Source organism: Pezoporus wallicus, unplaced genomic scaffold (genome assembly GCF_028554395.1).
Source record: "Pezoporus wallicus isolate ANWC-B61680 ecotype Strahan unplaced genomic scaffold, APGP_CSIRO_Pwel_v1 contig_6678, whole genome shotgun sequence".
In the NCBI taxonomy this organism is placed as follows: domain Eukaryota; kingdom Metazoa; phylum Chordata; class Aves; order Psittaciformes; family Psittacidae; genus Pezoporus; species Pezoporus wallicus.
Window position 1 is genome coordinate 73,704 of NW_026639937.1, and position 9,221 is coordinate 82,924.

The 9,221-nt window shown below is 41.0% G+C and overlaps 1 pseudogene; it reads left to right on the forward strand.

Annotated features, from left to right (window-relative positions):
* Window positions 1-949: 949 nt before the first annotated feature.
* LOC130603348 (U1 spliceosomal RNA) lies at window positions 950-1,079 on the forward strand (annotated as a pseudogene).
* Window positions 1,080-9,221: the final 8,142 nt, after the last annotated feature.

The following is a 9,221-nucleotide window of genomic DNA, read 5'->3' on the forward strand; positions in this document are numbered from 1 at the left end:
AGCTGAATAGATAATTTCTTGGAAGGATGTCACTTAGGTAAATTGACATTTTCAGTACCTATTGAGCATCCCAGAGTAATCCAAAGTATATTAAAAGCAGATCACTTTCAGAAATTAGTTAAGGATTTGTGTCAAAAAATGTTTTGCTTAGAGCTTGAATCTTCTCAGTAGAATTCTCTATATTCACAATATAATAGGTTACCATAAACCTCATTTCCTTACTTATGGGGCATTATTGAACTAATTTGATTTTATTAACTTCAGCATCTTAAAAATTCATCATTTCTGTTAATGAAAGCTGATGTCTACCATTTTAACACAGAAGAAGTCCATAGGGATAGTTAGCTAAATTTTTATCAGTGTTTTCAGCAAATGTTTAAAATCTTAATTCTAGTTTCACAGATGCTAAAAATTTTAGGGATGCTATATTTCCTGACTGTGGAGAATGCAGATGTTTGTAATTATCACTCTGCAACTTCACTTAACTTTTTTAATGTTTCCCCAGATCTTGTCTATATCTTCCTATCCACTTTCTTTTGTAAAGAATGCTTTCAACAATGCTTTTTATTTGTATCGTTTAATACTACTTGAACCTTTTCTAATGTTCACTTGTGAAATTGTTTTAGTTTTACTGAAAAAATGAACAAAGAATTGGAAACATTGGGGCAATTACTCTGAAGTATTTTCCCTAGACTGCCAGCGTGCTAGGACTATTTTATGGATTTAGTCTCCTAATTTCGTGTCCATGTTCCCTTGTAAAATTGCTGTGGCCTCCAATCAGTAGTACAACAAATTGTCCATGACAGATAGAACAGTGAGTAACTTAAAATACCCTTGGTAAGCAAAGTAAAATTATAGGCTCCACAGCATTGTGTCAAATCCCCTGTCCTTTAAAGGGGATGAGGGAGCATATTTTGAAGGGGTTTACTTTGACTTTGAGTTACTTACTATACTTACCTGGCAAGGGATACACCATCATCAGGCAGGTGGTTTTCCCAGGGCGAGGCTCATCCCTTGCACTGTGGGTGTGCTGACCCCTGCGATTTCCCCAAATGTGGGAAACGCTGACTTCAACAGACAATGCAGCTACTCCAAGTACAGCAGCTACATCAACCCCAGTGACAAATAGAGCAGCTACTCAAACTCCGACAGCAGCAGGCAGTGCAGCTGCTCGTGCTACTCAATCCCCAAGCACTGAGGCTGCACCAACCCCAACAACAGATACAGCAGCCACTCCAACCACAGTGATAATCATTGCAGCTAAACCAAAGGACCAACTCATGCTAATATTGGTTGCCCCTGTACACAAGGGGCAAAGAAAGCAAGAGGCATAATGAGCAACCTACACAGTGAAGACAGATGAAGAACCAATGCACTTACTACATGGGACAGCATCTAAACAAGAGTTATTATTATGTGGATCAGAGGAAGAGGAAGAAGAGGTGACTTCTTCACCCCAGACCTCAACCAAGACTCCCTGATTCCCATCCATAGTCTGATCCGTAGACTGGAGAGCCAAGGAGTGATCAGCAGGACCCACTCACCCTTTCATAGCCCCATATGGCCAGGGTGAAAGTCTAACCGAGAGTGCAGACTAACAATGGACTACTGTGGCCTGAATAAAGTCACACCACCATTGAGTGCTCCCGTACCAGACATGCTAGAACTTCAGTATGAACTGGAGTCAAAGGCAGCCAAGTGGTATGCCACAACTGATGTTGCCAATGCATTTTTCTCAATTCCTTTGGCAGCAGAGTGCAGGCCACAGTTTGCTTTTACTTGGAGGGGTGTCCAGTACACTTAGAACTGACTGCATCAGGGGTGGAAACACAGCCCTACTGTCTGCCGTGGACTGATCTAGACTGCACTGGAAAAGAGGCAAGCTTCAGAACACCTACAATACATTGATGACATTATCATGTGAGGTGATACCGCAGAAGTTTTTGAGAAAGGGAGGAAAATAATCCAAATCCTGCTGAAAGCTGGTTTTCCCATAAAACGGAGTAAGGTCAAGGGACCTGCACAGGATATTCAGTTTTTGGGAATAAAACAGCAAGATGGATGTTGTCAGATCCCCCACAGATGTGATCAACAAGATAACAGCAATGTTTCCACCAACTAATAAGAAAGAAACACAAGCTGTCTTGGGTGCAGTGGGGTTCTGGAGAATGCACATCCCAAATTACAGTTTGATTGCAACCCTTCTCTATCGTGTGACACAGATTTCTTCGGGGTTTTACATTTTAAATGGGCCCTGAGCAACAGCAAGACTTTGAGCAAATTAAACACGAGATAGTTCATTCAGTGGCCCTTGGACCAGTTTGGACTGGGCCAGTTGCAAAAAAGTGTACTGTACACTGCAGCTGGGGAGAATGGTCCTACCTGGAGCTTCTGGCAGAAAGCTCCAGGGGAGACTCGAGGTTGATCCCTCGGCTTTTGGAGTCAGGGATACAGAGGATCTGAGGTCAGCTATACCTCAACTGAGAAATAAATACCAGCAGCCTATGAAGGGGTTCGAGCTGCTTCGGAAGTGATTGGCACTGAAGAACAGCTCCTCCTGGGCTGTATGTTCAGAGGCAGGGTCTCCTGTACACACCATGCAACTGATGATACATGGAGTAAGTGGGCGGCACTAATTACACAATGAGCTCAAATAGGAAATCCCAGTCTCCCAGGAATTCTGGAAGTCATCATGGACTGGCCAGAGGGCAAAGATTTTGGAATGTCACCAGAGGAGGAGCTGGTGCGTGCTGAAGAGGCCCCACCATATAATAAACTGTCAGAAAGTGAAAAACAGTATGTCTTGTTTACTGATGGGTCCTGCCGTATTGTGGGAAAGCATCGGAGATGGAAGGCAGCTGTATGGAATTCTCGATGACAAGTTGCAGAAACTGCTGAATGGGAGGGTGAATCAAGTCAGTTTGGCTAGGTGAAAGCCATCCAGCTGGCCCTGGACATTGCTGAAGAAGAAAAGTGGCCAGTACTTTATCTCTATACTGACTCATGGATGGTGGCAAATGCCCTGAGGGGGTGGTTGCAGCAATGGAAGCAGAGCAACTGGCGACGCAGAGGTAAAACCATGTGAGCTGCTGCACTGTGGAAAGATATCGCTGCCCGGGTGCAGAACCTGGTGGTGAAGGCACATCATGTAGATGCCCATGTACCCAAGAGTCAGGCTACTGAGGAACACCAGAACAACCAACAAGTGGGTAAAGCTGCTGAGATTGAAGTGGCTCAGATGGACTTAGATTGGCAACATAAAGGTGAACTATTTTTGGCCCGGTGGGCCCATGACACTTCAGGCCACCAGGGCAGAGATGCAACATATAGATGGCCCCGTGATCGAGGGGTGGACTTAACAATGGACACTATTGCCCAGGTTATTCATGAGTGTGAAACGTGCTGCAATTAAGCAAGCTAAACAGTTAAAGACTCTTTGGTATGGAGGATGAGGCTGAAGTACAAATATGGGGAGACCTGGCAGATTGATTATATCGCACTCCCACCAACCTGCCAAGGCAAGCACCATGTGTTTACCATGGTGGAAGCAACCACCGGATGGCTGGAAACATACACTGTGCCCCATGCCACTGCCAGAAACACAATCTTGGGCCCTGAGAAGCAAATCTTGTGGTGACACTGCACCCTAGAGAGAACTGAATCAGACAATTGGGACTCATTTCCAGAATAACCTTACAGACACTGAGGCCAAAGAGCATGGCATTGAGTGGGTATATCACGTCCCCTACCATGCACCAGCCTCTGGGAAAATCGAACGGTACAATGGGCTGTTAAAAACAACACGGAGAGCAATGGGTGGGGGAACTTTCAAGCGTTGGGTTACACACTTACCAAAGGCCACCTGGTTGGTCAACACCAGAGGATCTGCCAATAGGGCTGGCCCAGCCCAGTCAGAACTTTTACGTATTGTAGATGGGGACAAAGTTCCTGTGGTGCATATGAAGAATTTGCTGGGGAAGACAGTCTGGGTTATTCCTGCTTCGGGTAAAAGCAAACCCACTCGTGGGATTGCTTTTGCTCAGGAACCCAGATGTACTTGGTGGGTAATGTGGGAAGATGGGGAAGCCCGGTGTATACTTCAAGGGGACTTGATTTTAGGGGAAAACAGCCAATGAACTCAATTATATGCTGTTGTCTGCTATGTAATACTTTTACAGGCCACCAGTTAGATGCCTTCAGGTCACCAGCAACTGGCCCTGACTTCCCTCCAACCATCATCCCAACAAGGAATGAACTTCGAAGAAACCAGATGAGCTCAGCAGTGACCCGATGAGTTTTGTGGTGTCATCAGCGGCAACAATCCAACAGTGCACACCATCTCCCCTGCTCTGAAAGGCTGTTACAAAATAAGGAGCCTGACATCATGGACTGGATGAACTCAGCAGCTTTATAGGGATTGGTCCATGCACTAAAGAGTGATATCTCTCTCTTTGTGGGTGTGTGTGTGTGTATATGTATATATATATATATATGACATCTCAACCCTTCGTGCCTCACGTTGGGCACCACACAGAACTGTCATTGTTTTAGCCCAGCCAGTAATTCAGAACTACACTGTCACTAGCTCACTCCCCAGCTTTTTTCCTCCCCCTGCTCCCAGAGGGATGCGGAGGAGAATGGAAAGAATGTAACTCCCACGCGTTGAGATAAGAATAGTCCAGTAACTAAGGTATAACACAAACCAGTACTGCTACCACCAGTAACAATAATGATAAGGGAAATAACAAGGGAAGAGAATACAACGGCTCACCACCTGCTGACCGATATCCAGTCTGACCGAGCAGTGATCTAACCCTTCCGGGTAACTGCCCCCAGTTTATACACTGGGCATAACGTGCTGTGGTACCCCTTTGGTTAGTTTGGGTCAGGTGTCCTGTCTCTGCTTCCTCCTGGCTTCCCCTCCTCCCTAGCAGAGCATGGGACTCAGAAAGTCCTTGGTCAGGCTAAACATTACTTGGCAACAACTAAAACCATCCATGTTATCAGCATTGTTCTCAGGCTGAAAGTCAAAACCAGCAGTTTTTGCACACAACAGTGTGCCAGCTACTAAGAAGGAGAAAAATGACTGCTACTGCTGAACTCAGGGCAAAATGGAAACAGCTGTACTTTTCTTAGGGCCTTTGCTGGAGTCTTTATCATCCCTGATCACATGCCTCTTGTCACAGCTTACTCCAACCCTTCCTGTTCTATTGGTTCAAAACCATTTGAGAAAAGGGAGCGGTACTGTGTGAAGATCCTGCCAGGCTTAGGCAGCAGAAATACCCAGACCAGGTGCAGAAGACAGAAGTGAGAAATGTGCACTGTATTTTTAAAATTATTTTTTTCTAAAATTCATTTATATGCAAATCTGTTTGTTTGAGTGAAATCCAGTGCTGACATCAAGGTAGATAACAGGACCAAGTCCCCAGTTTTTTCCTGGGTGGCAGAGCAGCTTTAAGTGCCTGTCAAAGCATTCAGTCAAGTTAAGGTTGCTCTGCCCCTCTTCCTGTCCTGGTGTCTTGCCTGTCTTCCACTCTGGTGGAAATGCTGTTTTTCTTTTGTATCTGGAATAACTTTGTCTTAATTCAAGTTTTGATAGGACTTTAGGACCTCTTAACACCATGTGTTTGTGTGCCTTTTTCTGAACTAATTCATAGTTAAGCATCTTAAGGTGTGGTTGATGTTCAACAATGAATTCATTAAAAGAAAAGGAAGAAAAATTGCTAAATCAAAAAGAAAAACAACTATTAGAAGGTCTGGAGTAATTTGCTGTAGGACAAAAGTGTGGCAATTCACAGGCTGTGGGGAGTGAAGGCAATAAGATTTGCATGAAGAACAGGTTGGGAATGAGTTCTGATGCTTTGACAAGGCTTGGGGTGATGATCCGGGGCATTGAAGGCCAGAGGATGTGGGGGGTTGTGAGAGGGTTTGGAACATTGTGATTGGACTAATTACCTGGAGAGCTTTACAGGGGCCAAGGGGATTGAAAGTTGTATGTATGTGCAGGTTGGGAAAGTACCGAACAAGAGGGTAAAAAGGGCTTGGAGGTAATAATCGAAGATTTGATTCTTTGCATCAACTTGAGTTCGTGTTGTGAAATGCCACAACAAGCAATGATTTGGAGCTGTTTCTAGGTGAAATGTTACTGAAGAATTTGTTTATATGATAATTAAGGATCTTAATGAAGATGAATTGGGGGTAAATAAAGTACTAAACACCTAGAAAATAGGTGTTTATAGCTATTTTGCTATAGTTATTTTCAGTCTCTACAAAGGAATGAAGCACTCAGCTTTTTCCTAACAAAGGGTTCTGACTCCTGTTTTAGGCCATTTCAAAACTCTTTTCCATGTTCCAAGTGTTGCAGACCCAGCACAATAGTCTTTTTGTGACCATCTGCATGACTACAATTTTTTTTTTGTGTGTGCAATGCTCTGTAGCATATTTCTTAATCCGGTCCTCTATGGGCTGTCTCATCAGAGGATGTCAACAGCAAAAGTTAATTATTTTTTGATCCCTATTTTAGTTACATCTGTAATAGTGTGAATTGTTATTAGTGAGTATAGTAAGGCTGGGGCAATGATTTGGGAGGTTATCACTTTAAAGTCAGTGTTTCAGACCCAAATGATGCTATTAAATTCCCCTTGTGCTTTTTGTGGATGTAAGATAAAAAGTGTGGTTTCCACAGGTTCACAGCATACTTCTACAGGAATTATTACATTGTAATAATATATGAGGGAGAAAGTGATGTTAAAAACTAGAAAGTATATTAAAGAGGAATCTCGCATTAAACCTTTACAAAGTAGTATACAGACTTGAAACTATAGCTTGGCTTACACATCTGTAATATACCGGGATAGTTATTCAATTATTAAGGAAAAATATGTAACTTTTGTCCTATAGTCACAAGCCACTTAAATAGGCCTAATTGCTGAGCTAGATGCTGTTATAATGTAGTAAAAGTACAAGCAAACAGCACAGATCCCATTCCTCCTTCCTTCACACCTGTGAGAAGAACGGTGACTATTTTATTAGTTTGTTTGGTGTCAGATTGGTTCTCATCAGTTGGATTTGTCAGGTCTGGCTCAGGTGGAGGGTGCAATTAATGTGAAGGTGACTGGATGAATTAATAAAATGAACTAAAATTTGTATATCTGCATGAAACAAGCTCCATGCTTCTTTGTTTTACCATGCTTTCAAAACAACTTTTTCTTCCTAGCCAGAGATACTTTGCAGCTGTCAGTGATGCAGTCACCTTCGTTGCCTCAGTCACCAGTGTTTTGCATCTTCAAGGTTTATTCTCCTTATTACACGCTACCATGGGACATCTGGAAACCACAGCCATATTCATACTTCCTAGGAAATTACCATAATTTTCCACATTCCTCATCTATTTGTCTATAAGCATCTCTTAGCAAATAAATAAATTGAATTCTCTGTCTCCTAGTGTAATGTCTGTTAAAAAAAGTGTGTTTGCAAATGCCATTTTCCATCTCCTTTTGTAAACTTATGTCCTGACATAAAACTTCTGCTTTTCACTGTCTCAAAACAGACTTTTAAATAGGCACTTTTTTTTGTTTGTTTTATAAATTAATATTATGATTTAGAGAATAAACCAAAATGTTTTTTTGGTTATGGTGGTATTATATGAAAATTTACATGAATGTTGGATATTCTCCAGGTTTAAATGATAATTTGAGCATTTTTGTCTGAAATCCTCTTCAAGAGAAGTTTGCTGGATTTTTTTATTTATTTATTAATCTTTGCCAATTGGGATATTAATCTTGATGTCTGCTTTGGCCCAACGCACAATTTTTTGGAACAGAAATTGGAGAAATATTACTTGTGGAATTGAATAACATCGTCCTAAACCATTTGCATTTTCCAATTTGAGAATTTTAGCTCTTCAGGGAAAAGTTTTATTCAGGTAGTAAAGAAAAGACACGAGAGTAATTTTCCAGAGGAGCAAACAGCACAGACTTACATTGATAGCTTCAGCTCCTGATCCTTGGGGATAGAGGAGAGGGCTGCATCTAGCAGCAGAATAATCTCTCCATTTCCACCTGATTTACAAGTTAAGACTTTGTTATCCACAGTCCTTTTGATGTGGAATTTTCTGTGGAAGTGTTCCTGTAAAAGCTAGTAAAGGGACATTTCCTAATAAATATTTGAATTATAATCATTATTTTCAGATAGTCTGCAAAAACAAATTTATCTCTCTTGAATCTATGCTAATTTGTTGGACTAAATTACATGGATTGAAAAATAAACCATTACACAAAATTGTTTCCAATAACATGTTTGTCTACTGGAGTGTTTGATTGTCTTATGAAGACTGTGCTGAATACACTATGCTTTTTATCTTCCAGCCACCTCCACATATGTACAGAAACTTTTTATATAACAATTATGTCTTTTTGCTGCAAATAAGTCCCTTCTAAATATTAAAATGCAGATAGAATTTCGTAAGCTTGTCTCAAATCTGCATAGATTAATTTATTTCAAAAAGGATTAGATTTTCACACATGGTTTAGAGTAAGATATTCTAATGGACCAAATAGGTCATGTATTAATAATTACAAGGAAAAAAATATTACTTGATTAATCCTATTTGAAGTAAATTCCAGTAGGTATTAATTACCCAACATTTATGTTGTTAGAAGTCATCCTTGCTTTTAAATATGTGCAGTCACAATGTGAAGTGGGATGTTATTGAGAGAAATCTGTATACCTTTATGTCTAGATCATATGAAACATCTTAGTTGGAAAACATTCTTATGTGGATAAATAGTGGACAGCTGACTTAAGGTGACAGATAAATATGCTATATATATGAGATTCCTTTTAAGGGTGACATCTTTCTTCAAAGAAGTGCTCAGAAGCTGTGCTCATTTATACACATGGCATCGGCAGACAAGATAAGTAAATTGGTGTTCTTCTGAAGGTCTTCAGTGGGTTCCCACTGGGTTACTTTGTAAATTAATTACATGTCTGTAGGCATTAATGTGAAGCTTCTTCAGTAATCTTTCTTCTGTTCATCTGAAGCAGTGAGATGCTCATCATAGGCAAATATCTTCAGATAGGCTTTCAAAAAAAAAAAGCCATCTTTAGATACTATCCTGACAACATTTAATAGAATTTATGTCTTCAGATTTTGAGTATTCTACAGAATTAATATCTGCTCTGAACGTACCTGTGTTTTTCTATTAATGTTTGTTTTTTGG